The 22,705-nt window shown below is 37.0% G+C and overlaps 1 long non-coding RNA gene across 31 annotated transcripts; it reads left to right on the forward strand.

Moving 5' to 3' along the window:
• The first annotated feature begins 4,037 nt into the window (after window positions 1-4,037).
• Window positions 4,038-12,235, forward strand: LOC110885265. Of its 31 annotated transcripts, none has more exons than XR_004868968.1 (13): window positions 4,038-4,413; window positions 5,121-5,338; window positions 5,489-5,700; window positions 5,799-6,112; window positions 6,238-6,310; window positions 6,382-6,433; window positions 7,189-7,279; window positions 7,369-7,678; window positions 7,995-8,017; window positions 8,672-8,775; window positions 9,849-9,936; window positions 10,217-10,364; window positions 10,436-10,642. It is a non-coding gene; the product is annotated as an uncharacterized LOC110885265 (long non-coding RNA). The 31 variants fall into 31 exon arrangements; XR_004868964.1 differs by having other exon boundaries at window positions 7,201-7,279; XR_004868969.1 differs by having other exon boundaries at window positions 7,205-7,279.
• Window positions 12,236-22,705: the final 10,470 nt, after the last annotated feature.

Genomic DNA, 22,705 nt, shown 5'->3' on the forward strand with positions numbered 1-22,705 from the left:
CCAGCAGCATTCATGGACCTCATGAATCGAGTCTGCAAGCCGTATCTGGATAAGTTTGTCATTGTCTTTATCGATGACATACTTATTTATTCAAAAAGTCAAGCCGATCACGAGAAACATCTCTGATGCATCCTCAAACTTCTACAACAGGAAAAGCTCTACGCGAAATTCTCCAAATGCGAATTCTGGCTTCGCAAAGTCCAATTCTTTGGACATGTGGTAAGTGAGCGTGGCATCTAGGTGGATCCCGCTAAAATAGAAGCAATCATGAATTGGGAAGCACCTAAGACCCCTATTGAAATCCACAGCTTCTTAGGGTTGGCAGGATATTACAGAAGATTCATCGAAAACTTTTCAAGGATAGCTGCACCTCTAACTACTTTAACCTGCAAGAATGTGAAATTTGATTGGGGTGCTAAACAACAAGAGTCTTTCGAGATTCTCAAGAAGAAGTTGAGCAATGCTCCTGTATTGACATTGCCTGAAGGAATAGAAGAGTTCGTTGTCTATTGTGATGCTTCGCATACAGGCATGGGATGTGTGCTTATGCAAAGAGGCAAGGTGATTGCCTATGCATCACAACAACTAAAGGTGCATGAAAAGAATTACACCACATGATTTGGAATTGGGTGCCGTTGTATTTGCACTTAAGTTATGGAGATATTACTTGTATGGAACTAAATGTGTGATATATTCTGATCACAAAAGTCTCCAACACTTGTTTAGCCAAAAAGATCTCAACATGAGACAACGCCATTGGATGGAAACATTGAATGATTACGATTGTGAAATTCGCTACCATCCTGGAAAAGCGAATGTGGTCGCTGATGCTTTAAGCAGGAAAGAAAGAGTCAAACCTATACAGATCAACGCTAAGAGTATTGAACTAAAGAACAGTCTAAACGAGAAGTTGTTGACAACATAGAAAGAAGCTATAATGGAAGATAACTTTCCAGAAGAAAGATTAAGTCCAACTTTTGATCAGTTGTCACCTGGGAATGATGGAATCCTCAGATTAAATGGTCGGATCTGGGTTCCAATTCATGGAGAACTTAGAGATATAATCCTCCAAGAAGCTCATAATTCCAAATATTCAGTTCACCCGGGGAGTAACAAAATGTATCAAGATTTGAAGGTAAACTATTGGTAGATGGTTTTGAAGAAATCCATAGCTGCACACATAGCTAAATGTTTGACGTGCTATCAGGTTAAAGCCGAACATAAAAAGCCGTCAGGTTTACTGCAACAACCAGAACTTCCCACATGGAAGTGGGAGATGGTAACTATGGATTTCATTACCAAGTTACCTAAGAAAAGACATGGAAATGATACAATATGGGTCATAGTTGATAGACTGACTAAGTCGGCTCACTTCTTACCCATAAAGGAGACTCATAGCTCCGATAAACTAGCCCAATTGTATGTGGACGAGATTGTATCTCTCCACGGAGTGCCAGAATCTATTATATCTGACATGGATACTAGATTCACTTCTCATTTTTGGAAAATTTTCCAACAATCCTTAGGCACTCGTTTGAATTTCAGTACTACTTATCATCCTCAGACGGATGGACAAAGCGAGTGTACGATTCAAACACTTGAAGACATGCTTCGGGCATGTGTCATTGATTTAGGTGGAAGTTGGGATGATCATCTTCCCTTGATTAAGTTCTCATACAACAACAGTTACCATACGAGCATTCAGGCTGCCTTTTGAGGCCTTATATGGAAGAAAATGCAGAACGCCTGTTTATTGGGCAGAAGTTGGGGAAACCCAGCTATCAGGACCTGAGATAGTCCTTGAGACGACTGACAAGAGTGTTCAGATCCGTGATCGTCTAAAGGCTGCCAGAGAGAGACAGGATAGTTACGCAGATAAAAGGCGCAAACCTCTAAAGTTCGAGGTAGGAGATAAAATGTTACTCAAAGTGTCACCCTGGAAAGGAGTGATGCGATTTGGTAAAAAGGGCAAGCTAAGCCCAAGATACATCGGACCATTCGAGATCATCGAATGTGTCGGGAGTATGGCCTATAAGCTGAACTTACCTGAAGAGCTGAGTGGAATTCACAATGTGTTCCACATCTGCAACTTAAAGAAATGTATAGCTGATGAATCGCTAGCAATGTCTCATAAAGACGTGCAGATAGATGAAAGCCTGAGGTTTGTCGAGAAACCTATATCGATCGAGGATCGACAGGTTAAAAAGCTTCGAAGGAAGCATGCGCCGATTGTGAAGGTGAAATGGGATGCCCGTAGAGGCCCAGAATATACGTGGGAAGTTGAATCCACTATGCGACAGAAGTACCCTAATTTATTTCAGCAAATCTCGAGGTCGAGATTTCTTTTAAGGGGGTGAGGATGTAACACCTCGCAAAATCAAACCCAATAGTAAGAAGACACGTGTCATAAACCCTAGACGGGTAATAAGTTGACTTTGAAGGGTTAAAGATGTCAAACAATGAAAAGATGTATACAGAGGGACTAAAAGTGTCAACATGCTAATTTATGCCTCTGAGTGACCTTTTATCAAACCTGGGGCTTTATAATGTTAAAACATGCTCTCAAGAATGATTGATATTGAATATAAAAGTTGAGGGGCCAAATATGTAAAGTTTAAAAATTTTAGTTTTCTGATCAATGGCTTACGGACCGTAAAAGGTCTAGGCTTACGGTCCGTAAGGACGGTATCTGGGCGAAACAATTCAAAAGCGGTTACGGACCGTATGGGGCATATGCTTACGGTCCGTAAAGACTAGTACTGGGTATAAAAATTGCTTGCATGCCACACAAAAATCCAAAACAATTCAGAATCGATACCAGGGGCTGTTAGCTGTTTTGGGACATGTCTACAGACACTTGTTAAGCTCTCATAACACTCCCGGACACCAGGTTGCAACACAAGACCTCATCTTGCACTATAAATAGGTTAATTGCCTCATTCTTCCTTGCTCACTTCAAAATCATCTTCTCTACTCTCTAGCTTGGTTTCTCTGAGGTTCGTGGTCAAAAGGAAGCTCTCCATAGTTGAAGTTTCAAGCTAGGACCCTTTGGAAGTGTCCTTAGCCTTCTTAATTCGGTTTTTATGCATTTAAAAGCCGAAAGTCAAAGTTGCCGCAATTCGGCTTTGACTTTCGGTTTAGACCTAAACGATCCAGCCAGTGTTCGAGGCGAATATGGCTACGTGATCGTAATTAGGTAGGTGTTAATCCTCAAAAGGGAAACTCCAAATTACCACGTTTACTTAGTTAATTGTCGCGTCAAAGTAATGAGCATAAAAAGTCAAACGGGTCAGTTTTTAAATAAATTCAAAAATCTGATAATGAAGAGATTATAAAATATGTTTTATCACTTTAATAACTTGGTAAACATTATTAGAACATGTCTAAACATATTCAACCCGACAATTCTAAGATTAGGCTCGGTTCGCAACTGAAAGTCGCAAAAGCTTGACTTTTTCTTTGACTTTCAGTTCTGACCCGAATTAGCTTAGTTTTTTTATGCATTAAGGTTCCTTCGTGACCATATTATGTAGTAGTATAACCCTCTGAGGTTATATTACTTGGACACTTAGTAATCTGAGTTTATTTACTTGATTCCGTTATTATGCTTAATGTTGACTAAAATGCCCTTTTTGTCAAAAAGGAGATTTTTAACATAAACAACCATGCAAATGAATTACATTCTGATTAGTAATGTTATTTAACATATTATGACATTTATCTTCTGGTCACAAACTGAGATTATACAATAAATCGTAAAACATGATTTAAAAAGGACTAAAATACCCTTGTGCATGCAAATAAAGTTTAAACATAAGTTTGATATAAAAATTCATTACTCACTGTTATGATATCATATTTAGGACTAATTGGGATTCCAAGTTAGATTACTTACTGAGTTTATGCATGAGTTTCGTATCTATTATCTATTATATATAATAAATGAAAGTTATTTGGGCCACGTGTCAGTAAATTATGGCATCACTTTTTCATTTTCCCGCCCAAACTTTCCTCTTCTCTTTTTGTGTACGCTTCTTTTTTCAAAACCCTAAGTTTTTCCCTTTTGGCTTCTCTTCTCTGTCTTATCCCTTTTGATACAATCCCGAATCTTCCTCTCCTCCTGGTGCACTCCTTCTCTTATCCCTCCCTTCTGATACAATCCTTCATCGAAAAATACTAGCCGTTCCGTCAGATCGGTGGTGATGGTGTGGTCCTTTTGACAGTTGCAACCTTTCCTATGTATCCATTGTTGTTTCCTCTTCATTTAAAACTGGTCTTTGCAGTTATATATGTAACAAGCCCGATTCATATTTTTCTGAGTATTGATCACAGTGTGGATTGTTTCTTCTTTTTTAGCTTCAATCATTCATTCACCAATGGCGAATCACGATATTATCTTTACTCGTGCTCCAGGTTATTGATCTTTTTTTTGACTGATTGTTTGAATACCTAATTTTTTGTTTGATTGCATTATCATCGATGTAATTTACGTGGATTTAGGTTAGGTTATGGACTTATTTCTGGTTTAACTTCGCTGATTTTGTTCTCTTTTGTGTGCGAATTACGATTCAGATACCTAATTTTGTGTTTAGTTGAATCAAATTGCATAAATATTGATTTAATCAATGTTTAGATGAACTAAGATTAGGTTATTATTTTTTAACTTAACTGATTTGTGTTTGGTTAAAGAGCATTGTGTAATTATCAATGTAATCAGCGTTTTGTTTTTAGACTGTTAGTTTTTTTTACTGATTTGGCTATATTTGGTACAAATGGGTAGGTTTGATCGGTTATGCAAGTTTGTGGTTCTGGTTCTCAGTAAGTTATTACTGCTCTTTTTTCAATGATTTAGCGATATAACTTAGGCATTCTTATGCGTTAGGATAAATTAAGATTTGTTCTACAATTGGATGCGATGCGGAACTCAACGCTTATTAAGATTTTTGAGGCTAACAAGTGCGCAAATAGAATGACTTTTTGCTTAATAAACGACAACACCTTGAATATAATTTTATTATTTAGGGAATTAAGTTTGGAATTTTCATATTTTTATTCTCATCAATTGTTGTAATTTGTGACTATTACTTGGCATTAATTAAATACGTGCCTTTTTTGGTTAGGATTTCAACACTTGGTCCGTTAAGAAACAATCCAGATTTTGTGTGAAAGCTTCTTCTTTGCTGCTTCACTAAGCAGACAATGGTGTGCTAGAATGAGGTTCAAAATGGCCTTTGAAATAGAGGATTCATCACGTTTAAGCTGGTTCATGGGAACTGTATCTTCTGTTGAAGTTGCTGATCCTTTTCAGTGGCCTAATTCTCCATGGCGGCTTCTACAGGTAACTCTCCTATGCATCATTGCATTCTGTTAGCATTTCAATATTATGTGATCGATATATCAATTTAGCTATGTTGATATATAACATGCCAACACATCAATGATTCATAAAATGGAAGATTATTTCTTGATACTTTTGACCATGATGTAGGTTAGTTGGCATGAACCAGCTTTATTACAAAATATAAAGAGAGCAAGCCCATGGCTGGTTGAAGTGGTGTCAAGTATGCCACTCATTCATCTCTCACTCCTCTCTCCACAAAGAAAGAAGCTACGATTCACACACATTTGATGGCGATGGCAATGGCAATGATAATGATGTATCATGCTTGCTTACTAATCAACTCATTCAGGCATTCATAAGTAAAGATGTCGTGATTGTCACCTGTACATTGAATATATGTTCTATTTTCATTTTTTAATTTTCGCTATCCTGATATATATTTTATTTTTTGTTCCAGGGATGGATCACTATTATCTCTCGAATTAGCTCTTTATGATGATTTACAGCGAGTCCTAGCCAAACATGAAGAACTTGCAGGAACTCATGTACTTTCATCTTAAAGGTCGAAGCCTGAAAACTCAAATCCTGAAACGAGACGCACATTTGTGCCTGTTGCTACCCTCTTGGTTCAACCGACACCAAACAAGTCGGTTAATCAAATTACTTAAGTTATTTCAAATATGTAAAGTAACTTCCACTAAAAGATGAAACAGATGAATCTTATCATTCATCATCTTTTTTAGGAAATTTGATTGGTCTGCTCTTAGATAGGTGAACTTTTAGTTTTTTCTTACTCCAATTTTGTGATTTATATGTTTGTTGTGGTGGATGATTTGATGAATAATTTGATTTGATGATTTGATGAATAATTTAATTTGATTTATATGGATGTGCAGGATGACAAGGAAATTGCCATGAAGAAGCTTTCAGAGACTTTAAAATAGGGGAATAGATACTTTACAAATGAAGGTAAATTATTAGCTTGCATATAACATCGTAATTTATTGAGTTTGTTGGGGTATTGCATGTTTCCGGTGAAGGTTTTGGTGTATGAATGTGCTGTTAATGAGAGCCTCGATAAGCTTCTTTTCAGTATGTACTCTTTCATTTTGTTTCTCTAAATATTAGAAAGTATTTTAACTTTAACTTTTTATTGTGCTTAGACACGAATATATTCCATAATCGTTGGTTTCGTTTGCCTCGATAAGCTTCTTTTGGTTTAAAAAACTGCAGTTTTTGATGTTTTGATCGCTAAAAAAACTTGCAAAATTGTAGGGTTTTTTTTGCAGAAAAAACACACAATTTTTTGATGTTTTCATGCTGAAAAAACATGCAGTTTTGGGGGTTTAAGTGCTGGAAAAAGCTGCTAGTTTTTGGGCATTTTTTTGTCAAAATAAACTGCAGTTTTTTGATGTTTTGTGCAAAAAAACCCAGCAGTTTTGGAGGGTTTGTTTGGTGAAAAAAGCTGCTGTTTTTTTTTATGTTTTCGGGCTGAAAAAACGCTCAGTGTTGGGGGTTTGTTTGTTGAAAAAAGCTGGTATTTTTTGGGCATTTTTTCGTCAAAAATAACTGCAGTTTTTTGAGGTTTTTGTGCAGAAAAAACCAGCAGTTTTGTGGGGTTTGTTTGCTGAAAAAAGCTCCTATTTTTTGGGCTTCTTTTCATAAAAAAACACTGTAGTTTTTTGTTCTGTGTTTGAGTCTTCTTTGGATGTGTAGGAAGCTTTTTTTATTTTTCAAACTTAGCAGCTTTAATTGAATACAAAATGTATAGTATTGTGCTTTTTAATTAGTATTAATGTAGTATATTCTATGATGATAATTTGACTTTATATCTGATGCAATTTTAGTTTTTTTTTAAGCTAGAAACTATGGTAGAAGGTGGTGGTGGTTGCCGCAAATCTGCTCTATTCATCACTAAGTCATCATTTATAATCGAAGGTATGTTGTAAAGTTCATTCCTTCTTTGATCTTTATTGTTAATATAATCAAATTGTGTTAACTTTTATTTCTTTTCGACATCGTTGAAGGGTGATTATGACTATGACACAAACTACATGGAAATACACTCTGTTTACTCAAGTGAAAATAGTTAGGTATTGATTTTTTAGCCATTTTTTATGTCTACTCTTCTGTTGTATTTCTAAACAGATACGGAGACACGTGGCAAAACACAAAAACTGTAAGCAGGAAATGTTGGGAAGTTTTGGAGACCCATCGAAGAACCTTTTTCTTATTTGCACAACTGAAGGAATCAAGTGGGATAAAGGCGCCTCTTTTGTAATTAATATTAAACAATATGCAGCCAGTAAACAATGCTAGTCTTTTGCAACAACTCAGGTATGATTTCCAATTTTTGTTTGGGTAAAATAAAGGGTAATTGGTGATTATGGTCTAGGATTTTTGTATTTGATTGACAGTGATGACTGTTAGGTTTTGAATGTTGTTGGACTTGATCTCAAGCAAGTATGAATATAAATATATAATGGGTTAGCTTAACTGTCGATTTGCTGATTGTTGACTTCTTTGAGTTGGGACGTAAGTTCATTGTATGTTGTTTGTAATTGGATCAGTCCTAACCCATTTTCATATTAGGTATTTACGTTACGCATGCTAAATGATTGACTTTGTTCTTATACATTTGTTTATGTTGCAGGTTTTACATCCTGTTTATTCTAGGTAAAGTGCATCTCTTCCTTCTATATATGCTTTTGAAATCACGGGTTGATTTATTGGGTCTGCAAGTATACATAAATGGTTCAGAAAATTTATAAAAATGCAGTTCATTCACATATTTTATAAGTTTTGGTAGCATACCAAATATTATTCTAATGCTAGATATAGGCCTGGCAATAAAAACCCATTTGGGTATTTTGGGTCATTTAAAAATGAGGATGGGTTAGGATGGGTATTACGCTAGGTAAATGATGAATCTATGAAAATAATGAGTACTATTTGATCTGATATTTTGATAGCATGAAAGCTTCATAGATGTTTACTTTAGTTTTTGCTTGATCTTTTGTTGCGTCAGTTTCCTGTTTAGTTCAGTTTGTTTTTTAATAGTCGTTTGATCTGATCCCCCCACTATCGGCTTTTGGAGCTAAATTTTTTTGCTTAGGCCATGAATGATGAATCTATGAAAATAATGAGCACTATTTTCATCAATATTTACGCTACCTCGAATGATTTTGGTACAGAACGTGAGTTTATTTGGTTATTTATATTGGTCAACATTTGTCAACAAACGATGTGTAGCCAAACCAGTTAGATATTGTTAACACTTAGATATTGTTAGTTTGTTATTAAAGATCGTTTTTTCGCTTTTTGTTACAGGTGTATATTATAAGGTGCAGTGGTTATAAAGAGGGCGAAAACAGTGATGCTTCTGATGCTTGAGTTTAAGCGCAAATTGATCGAATTATTAAGATATTTATTAGGTAATCCTCAACGCTTTATATACTTTGTTTTATCTTGGATTTGCATTTCAGTAACCGAATAATAAACCAAATAGCAATATGTTTGACTTTGACCTTTTATATAGAAGCTTACTTCCTCTGCATGTCATGTTTGACTTTGACCTTTTATATAGAAGCTTACTTCCTCTGCATGTCATGTTTGACTTTGACCTTTTATATAGAAGCTTACTTCCTCTGCATGTTATAATCGCACATGTATTTCCATGTTTCATAAACTGGTATTAACGAGAAATAATCATATTCAAATCAATTGACATAGGGTTGAAATCAGTTTTGGTCGGTTAAAACAGGTTGTGTCATAAATCGGTTTCAAGAACAAGATGATCATGCTAGAATCAGTTTGAGCCAAATCAAACTGATATAAAGGTGTTTTTTTTTTGTTTTTTTATTTTTTTTTAATTTTTTGATTTTTTTAATTTATTTATGTTTTTAGCATATTATGCCCAAATCCATATTGACAAAAATCTATCTTGACCTAAACCCATGCTAACCCATCCTAACCCATACCCATCTTAACCCGTACCCAAACTTATCCAACCCACCCATTTGGCCACCCCTATGCCTAGATAACATAGTATAATTGACTCAATAAGAAAATTTTAAAAACCCGCATGTTCTATCAAATTTAAGGGTGGAAAGTTGTAACCTGGTGATGTTTGGTAGAAGAAAGTTGAATCATTTGGACATTATTATTATATTTATAAGCTACTGATAATTCCTTTTTTCATTGTCTCTTCTTCTCTTATGGATTAATCTATTGTGCTCTCTTGTGTTTAATATATATGAAAATATGTGGGGTGATGTCCTTGGCTGTTGTCTGTTGGTGAGATACCATTTACCATCAACTACATTAAACTCGATAAATTAATAAAATACAAACTGTTTTGAAACATAAAAAAAAAAACTATGTATCAAATCTTAATTCGGATAGTATCAGGTAAGAATAGTTAGGTAAATGTGAATAACTGCTGCATATCCTTGCATATTAATGATTTTGTAATATGGTTATTCTAATATTGATTTTTGTTCTACAGGAAAGGGGATTATTGTAGATATATGGCAGAATTTAAGTCTGGTAATGACAAGAAAGAGGTTGCAGATCTTTCAATGAAAGCGTATGAGGTATAGGCATTTACTTTTTACGGGAATTGCAACCCATTTCCCTTTAAAGCGAGATACTTTTATTATACTCATTTGACCAGTTAGAGCTAAAACATAGACGACATCAACCCATTCAAAAGTAAATGTTGGTCATTTCTCAATTATTTGAGGTTATGTCAAGTCTTTACGGGTTAGACAATATTCTAAATTCAGCCGAAAGGTTTGCTCAACTTAAATTGATTCGTAGCAACATTGTTTTTGAATATTAGTTAACATACGCTTAACTGCTTATTGTTCTTAGGGCATGTCACCTAGCCAAACAGGCATTTGATGAAGAGATTTCCGAGCTTGATACTATGAATGAGGAGTCATACAAAGACAGTACATTACTTATGCAACTGCTAAGGGATAATCTCACCTTGTAGCCTCTGATATTTCCGAGGAAGGAGGTAAGCATTCGGTTATGTGATTTGCGTAACCATTAGTTATGCAACTTTGACTCAATTTTTCCGTTTTACAGATGATTCACACAAGCAAGATGGAGCTACTAAAACTGGTGGCGAGATCGAGAATGCAGAGGTAGTGAACGTGTAATTATGTATTAATCATAAGTAGTTTTTAATACAAGTAATTTTCTCGAGCCAGGGAAGCAATCCCGGGTGATAACCTAGTTATATTAATAAATGACGATTATGCCCTTTTCACACATAAATTGGGTTTTAAATAAGAATAACATGCAAGAACCTTTTGGTACTGATATGATATGATAAATAAATTATTTTGACCATACAAAGCTGGTCATAACCTCAGAATTTCCTAAACATCAAAATAATTGTCATTTATCGATTTTTACGACATTAAGGTGCATAGTATGGTTTTAAACCATACTTAGCACCCAAGACTTATTACGTACTCATTTTATAAACCATTTTTAATATTTTATAGTAGGTATAAGTCATGAACTCAGAATCCCAAATAAGTCCTTAAAACTATGTGTGAAATGACCAAAATGCCCATACGGTGCATAGTTTGACCATAAATGGTAAACCACACATATATATAATATGCTACTGTTAGTGTAACATAAATTAAAAATTTTTACATAAGGTTTATGACCAGAACCTTAGTTTGCATGTAAACCTCTTTTATAAATCATAAAATGACCGAAATGCCCTTATGAGGCTTAATTTGATTTTAAAATCTTTTTGGACATATTTGTTGATATCCTACTGATATCATAACATATATTAAGCCTAATAACTTATGGAACTTGTACATGACTCATCCAGTTACCTGTTTATGCTTATACGCGTTCAGTGCAGTTTATGTAACTAGTTTGCATAAATTATCCGAAACAGGTTAAACCTTATCATTTTAACTTCAAAATCCAGAATTTATTCAGTTTACCCATATAATACAAGTCTCCATACTTATCGAGTCTAAATTACATTCCAATCCGGTCATCGCTTAATCTAGCGTTTCGTACCGTAAATCGTCCTTTAAACTAACCGGTCTAAATCTATGACTTAAATAAGACCCGTTAGTAATATAATAGGTTAATAAAACCTTCGTTCCAGATTAGGAAGCCCCGGTAAAAGCTACCTTCACGAGTCTATTTGCATTATACAGTTGAGTAGATAGATCTTGCATTTAGAAGCTCAGGTAAATACTTTTAACTTATTTTCCCTTATACGGGCTTGGGATACGGTAAAATATTCCCGCTTGGTCGGGTATGAAATCCTTTAATCAAATTGTGATTAATAAATACATAACCCGTTTTAATCCGTTTTGTTTGATAACTTAAACATTGGGGGTTAATGCAACCGTGTCTTGGATATCCTCGGCTCATTTAATTGCAAATGACCACAACTTAAGCACGAGGTGTAGGCATACACCTGACAGTTGCGTATGTAAAAAGATATACCCACATTGTTGGGGATAACTCCTTGTGGGTTTATATTAGTGGTGTGTTGGTTAATCATGTCTCGGTTTCTATATCGGGCCCTAAATGTATGACAAACATGTAAATATGTATACAAGATTATTATATAATTGTCCCAAGTTATAAAATATTTTTTGTGTCTTGTGCCTGTGAACCAATGTTCATGAATATTTTCAAAAGATTCGGTTAATTGTATTTACCAGTGAAAACTGACGTATTTTCAAAAGACTAAGTGGTAAGTACTACACATACTAGGCTGGGAACTTTTGGGCATTAAATAAAGGATCTTGCAAGTCCGTAATGCTTTAAGTCTGTTGAACATATTTTGTATTATATTTTTAGATCCGCCTGTGGATCCTTTCTTTCAAACCGTCTGTATATTCTTTTATTTCGTACTTTGAACTTCGGTTTGTAATAGTAATTTCTACCAAGCCTTCCGCTGTGCTATAAAATGTGTATAATTGACTATGATTATATCAACTACGTCACGATACTCCCCACCGGGCCCATCGGTTTGTGGTTAAAATTTCGGGGTGTGACATACAAGTTTTTGTAACTCTTTGAAAACACAGACTTCTTGAAGTACGTTTGATAATAAAAATGCCCGTAAGGCTCACTAATTCATAAAATGTATAAACGCGTGTATGCTAGCCCAAGAAACATGTAAAAGAGGGATTAGAGCTCACCTTATCTTTAGCTATAGTGTTTATCCGTCCAAAGCACTCGTACATCCATAAAGCATCCCAACGGTAACAAACCTGCATCCTACAAATTATCACGATTAATCCTTTCTTCTCATTGTCATCAACCCATCTACTTAAGATCATTGAGCTACAAGCTTAGGCTTAAACCATCCTATTCTATACAACTAACGCGCCCATTCGTGTATAAATACCCCAAAATATAACGCTGCCGAAAAAACATCCCCTAACGTCGTCCATGACAGTTTTGCCATATCCCAAAACATTGCCCAACAATAATTAAAAGGTTCCAAGAAGTCATATTTTGTGTATGCGATGTTCTGAACCTATACGCGCAACATTCTAGAGTGCTAGTGAGAGTAGAAAGTAGATGTGGTCATAACTCGACCGTACGAACTTCGATACAAGTGATCCACATATCCACGTGTTCATCTTGACATATGGTCCTCAAAAATTATCAGCGATGTCTGTCGCCGTTGCTGCTAGAAAATCAAACAACCTCCAAATTCGCTCTTTTTTCACATGCCAACATGCGTGTAGCCTAAAACCGATCCAAATGAACTCAGTTTTAGATGATCAACCTATCCATGTGTTCTTCTCGCGGATCCCCACCAGTGTCGTTCGCAGTCGCGAAAATCGCAAAACAGCTGTCGACTTCCAGTTTTGCGTGCTTGTCTTCGCCTATCTTGAAAGCCTATCAAACGAGCTCTGCTCTGGACCCATAATACATCCACACAACCATGTCGCCATGCTCTTCACCCTGTACCATTGTGTAAGGTCCGCTTTTCCATAATGATAAATTACTTACAAAAATAATTTTTCAGACATCAAAATACCCACTTTGATACATAATAAAAATTTTACAAAAATTGGGCATGACCCGTTCGTAAAACGAACATGCTCCCTGTTTTTAACATAATAGACAACATCCGTCTACGACCCTATTAGCATTAAACTACCCCAAACAAAGACAACAAGTTTTCAAGTGTATGACTTCTAACAAGATTAAACAAAATAACAAGACATTGTTAGGATCTGAGGCTGTCATGATTCGTGTTTGTTTGCATAAAATGATGAAGTGCAGCGGAAATGAGTTGCAAACAAAGTAAACACAAACAAAGGAAAGTATAGATTGATAAACAATTGCTTTTCATTGATTCAAATGATTTACAAAGAAGCAAAAGATTACAGTAAAAGCTTACAATCTAAACTCCCCCTCAGCCTGATACACCAGAGTTGGTTGCACAAGATGAAAGGATGAATTGAAGAGAAGAACTCACTCAAAACGATCAAGTGTAACAGTACAGAGTACTGTCATACTTATAGGCAAACAAAACTACTGATATACTTCAGCTGACGTCACCATGATAGTGACATCTAACGACCTAACAAACTACAAATACTGTCCTATACAAACTACTGTTATGTAACATCTGATATTCACTAACATACAAAACATAAGGAAACTACTGCTTCACGTTCCACTGTTGTAGCCTTAGCACAGATGTTGAGTCTTCAATGCTTTCTTCAAAGGTGATCAGTCTTTGAGAGGGCAGTGCTTGAGTCTTCAGCAACACATAGGAAACAGCAGTAGATAGAGCAACAGAGTTTGTCTTCAACAGTTGTTAGGTAATCATCAGAGTTTGGTTTATCAGTTGTTGTAGTTGAGCAGCACTTAAGATTATCAGTTGTTAGATAACCACTGTCAAGGGGAGAGATTAGAGTAAACTGCTGCTTATTAAGAGTCCATTGATGGGATCCGATTTTGGCTTTACATTATCTGTTCCTCTGTTAGGGTTCAATCCCAACAATCTCCCCCTGGAACAGATAATGCCAAAACCCTTCCTTATTCAGGACCTTTATTTTTCATTAGAAGTTCCTTTGCTTTTCTTTTAAATTCTTCCTCAAAATCCTTGGAACTTATATCATCCTCATCCCTGCACAGTGTAAGCTCAAGGAGATCCTGTAGATCTTCAGCACTTAGGCCTAGTGCCTGATTCCTTGATATATGCTTCACATCACCATTGAATCTGAGCAAAGTCAATACGTGGGTCTTTTGATCAGACATCCACTTTAGTATTTTTGAACTCAATGGGTTTCTTGGGAGAGCTTTATTATCTGATGAACTTGAAGTGATTGGCCTGAAAAAGTGAAGAGCAGCATCATGAGCTTCAGACACTCGTATGAATGCTTGGTCAATAATCTTGTTGGCTTCAGCTATGTCTGCTTCAACTTCTTTGTCAATCAGCTCACTCTTTGTGAGATTTGCTGATGACTTTTGGCTTACTACTTTGACCTTTTTAGCAAGGGTTTGTAGTTTTGCCAATCTTTCTTTATCTGAAGCTATTTTCTTCATAGCTTCTTCAATCTGTTCAGCTTCTTTGTCCTTTTCTACTCCAGCAGATAGCATTTCCTTCTTTTCTTTACTCAGCTTTGTGACAAAATCTTCTGCTGTGCTGATCTGTGTTTCGAAAAGTTTGACTTGCTCTTGAAGCTTTTTGTAGTCAGACCTTTTAGGAGAGTTAGAGGCTTTCATCCTCTGCTTTTCAAGTCTTTCATAAGCTTCATCAGTTTGTTGCCTAGACCATTTTGATATGGCTTCAGCAGTGCCTATCTTAGCATCCACCAACTCCCTTTTCTTCCTTTTATACTCAGCAGTGAGATCAGTAATGAGTCTTTTGTACTTACTCCAGTTTTGGAGTAGTTTTCTTCTTTAAAGGATCATTTTTGATTCTTTGGATCCTTTCAGCCTCATGCTTCAAAGCTACTAAAGGCCATTCTTTAAACTGGGATTCTTCAGCAGAATAGAATTTTTCTTTCATGATGAAGGCTAGAAGTTGTTCTCTCAATCTCTTCTTTTGATCAGCCTTTTCTTTGTCTAGCTCTTATGCATATTCTTCCATCTGCTTAACCTTTGCAAGGTAGAACTCCAGTCTATTCGCAATGCCTTCTTTGCTTAGCCTTTCATTCTCACTGTCAACCTTGGCTTTAACTTTAGCTTGCCTTGCCTTTATTCTGAGATAATCATTTATATCTTCTGGAGCTATATAGCCTATGAGTGAGGAGAATTTTCTTTTTGAGGGATCTGTTTCTGTATAAAACTGTCTCATCTCATTTTTGATGGCATCAAGCTCTAGTGGATATTTTTCAGCATTTGGATCATGTATCCCTTCATCGGCAGTAATTGGCTTTCTTTTTCTTTTTAGGAGCTGTGGTTGTGATATGGGAAGAGATATAGGAAGAATTAGGGCAGTTGTGGATGTCTGACTAACAGTGGTTGAACCAACTGGTGTCTCAACTGCTGTTGTCATTACAATTACTGATGTATCAGTAGTTGTCTTCTGCTTTTGAGCAGGGGATGGAGAATGGGAAATGATATTTGAAGGTGGTGATGGTGGTGGTGACTCATCATCAGGAATGAAAACCCTTCTTCTTTTTGAAGAGGAGACTGATGATGTTTTGGGTGGATCAGTGGTTTGAGATTGGATGGCAGTGGATTGTGATTGACTAACAGTGGTTGAAACAACTGGTGCTTCAATCACTGTTGTCACTACAGCAGATGTTGTAACATCTGCTGTCTTCTGCTTTATGGCAGGAGGCAGTGGTGGTGTGGCTTTAGATGATGGTGGTGGTGGAACAGTAGTTGTGATGGTGTGTGATGAGGTGGTGTGTGTTGAAGGTGTGTGTGTTGATGAGATGGCAGCTGTTTGGCTACTGACAGCAGTTTTTGAAACTACTGTAGTATCAGCTGTTGAAGTTTGTGAGGTTTTGGGTTTCTCTGGTTCAATGTACACCCCATCTTCTATACCTTTCTTTTTCAACCTGGTTTTCTCCCCCTTTTTGGCATTATCTGCCAGGGGTGTGTCCATGAAGAAAATGGCAGAAGGAGCTTTCTCACTTTGAGCATTCTGTTGTATGCTGGCCTTTATAGCCTTGATGTCTGCTTGAGTGTCTTTGAACCGAGATTCCACCATGTTGGTCAGCATTTTACTTGATTTGCGTGCTGTTTAGCAGCCAATTGTTGCTGATGTTCAAGCAGTGGTTGGAGAATATTCCATAGCTCATTTGCAGCAAATGCTTGTGGAGCAGGTGCTTGAGCAGGAGGGGCAGAAGATTGGGCTATTTGAGCTTCTAACAGCTGCTGCACCATATCTTTTATTTCTACAACTAAAGATTCCAGGTTTTCAACTCTGGCCGTCAATTCATTATATCTTGAATCATCACCTGAATTAACAGGATCATCTGAATCCCCACCAGCAGTGGTTGTATCAATGTTTGACTTAGGAAGTGAATCCCAAAAATCATCCAATGATGCCCCTTGTTCTTGGTACTGGGGACTTCTTTCTTCAGCAACCGATAAACCTTTGATGGTACCAGTGGTTATATTTAACTCGGTGGTGGTTACCGATGTTGCCATGGAAGAAATTGCCTTCAAGGGAGTCTTAGTTATGAAACAACTGTCCAACTGAAGATCTGTTGATCCATCAGTTGTAGTTGCTGCTCCACTTGAACTACCACCAAGAGTTACTCGTAACTCAAGGGGTGTAACCTCCTCAACTGTTGCTGGGATAGCAGAGGTATGCACATCAGACCCAGTCACTTGTGGAGGTATACTCTCAGTAATAGGTGATTGAGAGGAACTGGTTTGTGTCTGTGCCATATCAACTGCATGCAACAGGGGCATTATTGATTGTGGTAATATTATTGGTGAGGGTGTGGGGGTAGAAAGAGACATGTCCTTGGGATCAGGACTGTGGAAGATAGATCCGAGTGGACCTAGAGCTTCATATTGTGGTGTCCCTGTGCTTACAACTTGATCCTTTTGTGAGGATGCAAGAGGAGTTTGAGGCTGGGGTTGAGATCTTTCTACCAACTGCTGTGAGGAAGTAGCAGCAGTGGTTTCCGGTGACTTTTGTGTTGTCACTGGCAGTTGCTCTGGGATCTCATCTTCCAGAGTTGCCTTTGTTTTGGGTTTGGTGGGTTTTCTGGATGGTTTTCTTTTGGTCTTTTTGGTGGCAGGTGTTGGTTTCAAAGCAGTGGGTGTGCTACTTTGATCACCTGGAGCAGTGGGCTCAGCAGTGGTTGCTACAGGGTCAGTGGCAGTTTCTAAAACCTGCTCTGCCTCTTTTGTTTTTAATTTTATTGGTGCCATCATTCTTGAAAAAGTTTCTTTTGTTAAAAAGTTTATTTTGAATGAGACACCTTGTTTGGGCAGTTCTGCATCTTTCTCTACAAATGTTTGTTCAAAATAATAGCTTAGAAATCTCGGAAAGAGCAGAAAAGCCTTATTATCAACGTTCTTTACCAAATCATCAAATATTACCTGGGAGTAGTTAAAGTTTTTATCGTTTAAAATTGCATACCCCAAGCATTGAATTTTTGTTGGTATCTCATTGAAGGACGTTGTTTTATTTGAAACACACATGAGCAGTGTGTGAAATAAAAATCTGGGTGTAGAAGGGAAGTAACCCTTTGGTAGGGTATCTACCTTTGGTTGTTCTGCATAACCCCTGTTCATGAAATCCTTTACCAACTCGTCTTTTGTAAAAGAGGTTTTTCCATTTAAATCATCGAGTTTAAAGGTTTCAGAGATGGATTTCGGAGAAATTTTTACCTCCTTACCCTGTATCGAGGAGTTAATGGCGGCGATGATGTCTCCTTGTTTTTCAAGGGTGGCATTTTTCCAGAACTCTCTCTGGGTATCAAGGTAAATATGAGCGTCTGCTGTTATCAAAGTTTTGTACTGTGATGCAGAAAGGATGTCAAGGATGGAATCGAAGGTGTGGTTATCGGTGGGTTTTGTGAGTATACCCACATAATTGTGTGGAGCTTTGTAGCGTGTATCCATGGTTTCAGCGGCCATTTCAGTGGCTTCTGCTGTTTTGGATGAAGATGATGAAGATTTTGTTTTTGATTTCGATTTTGGCTTCGTCATTTTTGATGATGAATATCGAAGAAGATTTTTGGAGTTATGAAAGGGAAACTTTTTTGTGAAGAGAAATTTTGGAATTCAATTCGACAGTAAAACCCTGTTTGGATTTAATCAGGGTTTTATTTAGGGAAAAAGTGATTGCTGATGTGGCAGCGGTTATTTTGATCTGAAGGCTAAAAACTGACCACGTGTCAAACATCTGATGGAATGGTAAATGATGGAGGACAGTTGTTTTGACAACTACTGATGGAGCAAGTATCAGTAGTTACAACGGTAATAAAATGAAACAGTGGATGCATCAGTGGATGAAACAATGATTTTAACATCAGTGTTTTTGAAGAACAGAGGTTGACACTTTAGCAATGGACAGACTTTAGAAAGCAGATGTTAAAACACAACAGCATTTTAGAAACAACAGTGGATAAAACAAATGAAGATCATATGTTTAACAACTGTTTGTGCAGCAGTGTTTTAACTTTTGACAAATATTTTAGCATCTGTTTGTTTAGATGTAGATATTGATTTTTGACTATGTGAGAACACAATATCTTATCTATCATCTGTTGTTTACAGAAATGCTATTCTTAACAGGATACATTTTAGATGTATCATATCAAGATTAAATTGTCAGCAGTGATTCTCAGAAATTTTGTTCAAGGTTTTGCCAACTGTCTATTATTTTAGACAGTGGTTTAGCATCCCAGATGATGAAATCTTGCTCTACTTAGAACAACTCATTTTATGTCTAATTACTAGAACATGAGTGTATAGAAGATGGGGTGTACATTGAACCAGAGAAACCCAAAACCTCACAAACTTCAACAGCTGATACTACAGTAGTTTCAAAAACTGCTGTCAGTAGCCAAACAGCTGCCATCTCATCAACACACACACCTTCAACACACACCACCTCATCACACACCATCATAACTACTGTTCCACCACCACTATCATCTAAAGCCACACCACCACTGCCTCCTGCCATAAAGCAGAAGACAGCAGATGTTACAACATCTGCTGTAGTGACAACAGTGATTGAAGCACCAGTTGTTTCAACCACTGTTAGTCAATCACAATCCACTGCCATCCAATCTCAAACCACTGATCCACCCAAAACATCATCAGTCTCCTCTTCAAAAAGAAGAAGGGTTTTCATTCCTGATGATGAGTCACCACCACCATCACCACCTTCAAATATCATTTCCCATTCTCCATCCCCTGCTCAAAAGCAGAAGACAATTACTGATACATCAGTAATTGTAATGACAACAGCAGTTGAGACACCAGTTGTTTCAACCACTGTTAGTCAGACATCCACAACTGCCCTAATTCTTCCTATATCTCTTCCCATATCACAACCACAGCTCCTAAAAAGAAAAAGAAAGCCAATTACTGCCGATGAAGGGATACATGATCCAAATGCTGAAAAATATCCACTAGAGCTTGATGCCATCAAAAATGAGATGAGACAGTTTTATACAGAAACAGATCCCTCAAAAAGAAAATTCTCCTCACTCATAGGCTATATAGCTCCAGAAGATATAAATGATTATCTCAGAATAAAGGCAAGGCAAGCAAAAGTTAAAGCCAAGGTTGACAGTGAGAAAGAAAGGCTAAGCGAAGAAGGCATTGCGAATAGACTGGAGTTCTACCTTGCAAAGGTTAAGCAGATGGAAGGATATGCACAAGAGCTAGACAAAGAAAAGGCTGATCAAAAGAAGAGATTGAGAGAACAACTTCTAGCCTTCATCATGAAAGAAAAATTCTATTCTGCTGAAGAATCCCAGTTTAAAGAATGGCCTTTAGTAGCTTTGAAGCATGAGGCTGAAAGGATCCAAAGAATCAAAAATGATCCTTCAAAGAAGAAAACTGCTCCAAAACTGGAGTAAGTACAAAAGACTCATTACTGATCTCACTGCTGAGTATAAAAGGAAGAAAAGGGAGTTGGTGGATGCTAAGATAGGCACTGCTGAAGCCATATCAAAATGGTCTAGGCAACAAACTGATGAAGCTTATGAAAGACTTGAAAAGCAGAGGATGAAAGCCTCTAACTCTCCTAAAAGGTCTGACTACAAAAAGCTTCAAGAGCAAGTCAAACTTTTCGAAACACAGATCAGCACAGCAGAAGATTTTGTCACAAAGCTGAGTAAAGAAAAGAAGGAAATGCTATCTGCTGGAGTAGAAAAGGACAAAGAAGCTGAACAGATTGAAGAAGCTATGAAGAAAATAGCTTCAGATAAAGAAAGATTGGCAAAACTACAAACCCTTGCTAAAAAGGTCAAAGTAGTAAGCCAAAAGTCATCAGCAAATCTCACAAAGAGTGAGCTGATTGACAAAGAAGTTGAAGCAGACATAGCTGAAGCCAACAAGATTATTGACCAAGCATTCATACGAGTGTCTGAAGCTCATGATGCTGCTCTTCACTTTTTCAGGCCAATCACTTCAAGTTCATCAGATAATAAAGCTCTCCCAAGAAACCCATTGAGTTCAAAAAAACTAAAGTGGATGTCTGATCAAAAGACCCACGTATTGACTTTGCTCAGATTCAATGGTGATGTGAAGCATATATCAAGGAATCAGGCACTAGGCCTAAGTGCTGAAGATCTACAGGATCTCCTTGAGCTTACACTGTGCAGGGATGAGGATGATACAAGTTCCAAGGATTTTGAGGAAGAATTTAAAAGAAAAGCAAAGGAACTTCTGATGAAAAATAAAGGTCCTGAATAAGGAAGGGTTTTGGCATTATCTGTTCCAGGGGGAGATTGTTGGGATTGAACCCTAACAGAGGAACAGATAATGTAAAGCCAAAACCGGATCCCATCAATGGACTCTTAATAAGCAGCAGTTTACTCTAATCTCTCCCCTTGACAGTGGTTATTTAACAACTGATAATCTTAAGTGCTGCTCAACTACAACAACTGATAAACCAAACTCTGATGATTACCTAACAACTGCTGAAGACAAACTCTGTTGCTCTATCTACTGCTGTTTCCTAAGTGCTGCTGAAGACTCAAGCACTGCCCTCTCAAAGACTGATCACCTTTGAAGAAAGCATTGAAGACTCAACATCTGTGCTAAGGCTACAACAGTGGAATGTGAAGCAGTAGTTTCCTTATGTTTTGTATGTTAGTGAATATCAGATGTTACATAACAGTAGTTTGTATAGGACAGTATTTGTAGTTTGTTAGGTCGTTAGATGTCACTATCATGGTGACGTCAGCTGAAGTATATCAGTAGTTTGGTTTGCCTATAAGTATGACAGTACTCTGTACTGTTACACTTGATCGTTTTGAGTGAGTTCTTCTCCTCAATTCATCCTTTCATCTTGTGCAACCAACTCTGGTGTATCAGGCTGAGGGGGAGTTTAGATTGTAAGCTTTTACTGTAATCTTTTGCTTCTTTGTAAATCATTTGACTCAATGAAAAGCAATTGTTTATCAATCTATACTTTCCTTTGTTTGTGTTTACTTTGTTTGCAACTCATTTCCGCTGCACTTCATCATTTTATGCAAACAAACACGAATCATGACAGCCTCAGATCCTAACAGACATGGACCCAAAAAGTAAGCATATAAACTAGCGGAAGCGCTTGGTAAAATAAGGCATGGACACGTGCTCGCTCCAAATCTCCAGATCGCCTAAAGTGGAGTTTTACCTACATTAACAACCAAATTTTTAAAGATTAGTTATCACACTTGTTAAATCATAATTCTTTCCTTTTAGTTCCACCCATACAAGAACTTTCATCCTTTTTACGCATTCGACTACCCAAGTAATTGGGTTTTGGCATAAACACTCTCATTGAGAGTTAAGCATACACGTTCGACCCGCTTTATTGGGTTATTTGCTTTCAACGTAACTCTTCATTCTATCCGCATAACGGATTCAGCTTTCAACATTCATTATAGCATTCGAAACCACCCGTTCAAACGGATGGCATTCATCTCTACTTGACACGATTCAATTTAAATCGGTCAAAATGTATAGCTTAACACAACTTTCGTTAGCATAACCAAATCCACAAAGGATTTGCTATTAACTTGCTATTTACCATGATTGTCTTACAAGAATGGTTTTACGTCAAATTAAGTAAAAAGAAAATTTAACAAAGATTTGTATGCAACGGAACATACCTCGGTCTTGTGATCCTTCCGATTTCTTAGAATTTGAACTTTCTTCCTTCACGCCTATAACAACACATTCAATCCTTCGTTT

This window comes from Helianthus annuus, chromosome 10, assembly GCF_002127325.2.
Source record: "Helianthus annuus cultivar XRQ/B chromosome 10, HanXRQr2.0-SUNRISE, whole genome shotgun sequence".
NCBI classification, from domain to species: Eukaryota; Viridiplantae; Streptophyta; class Magnoliopsida; order Asterales; family Asteraceae; genus Helianthus; species Helianthus annuus.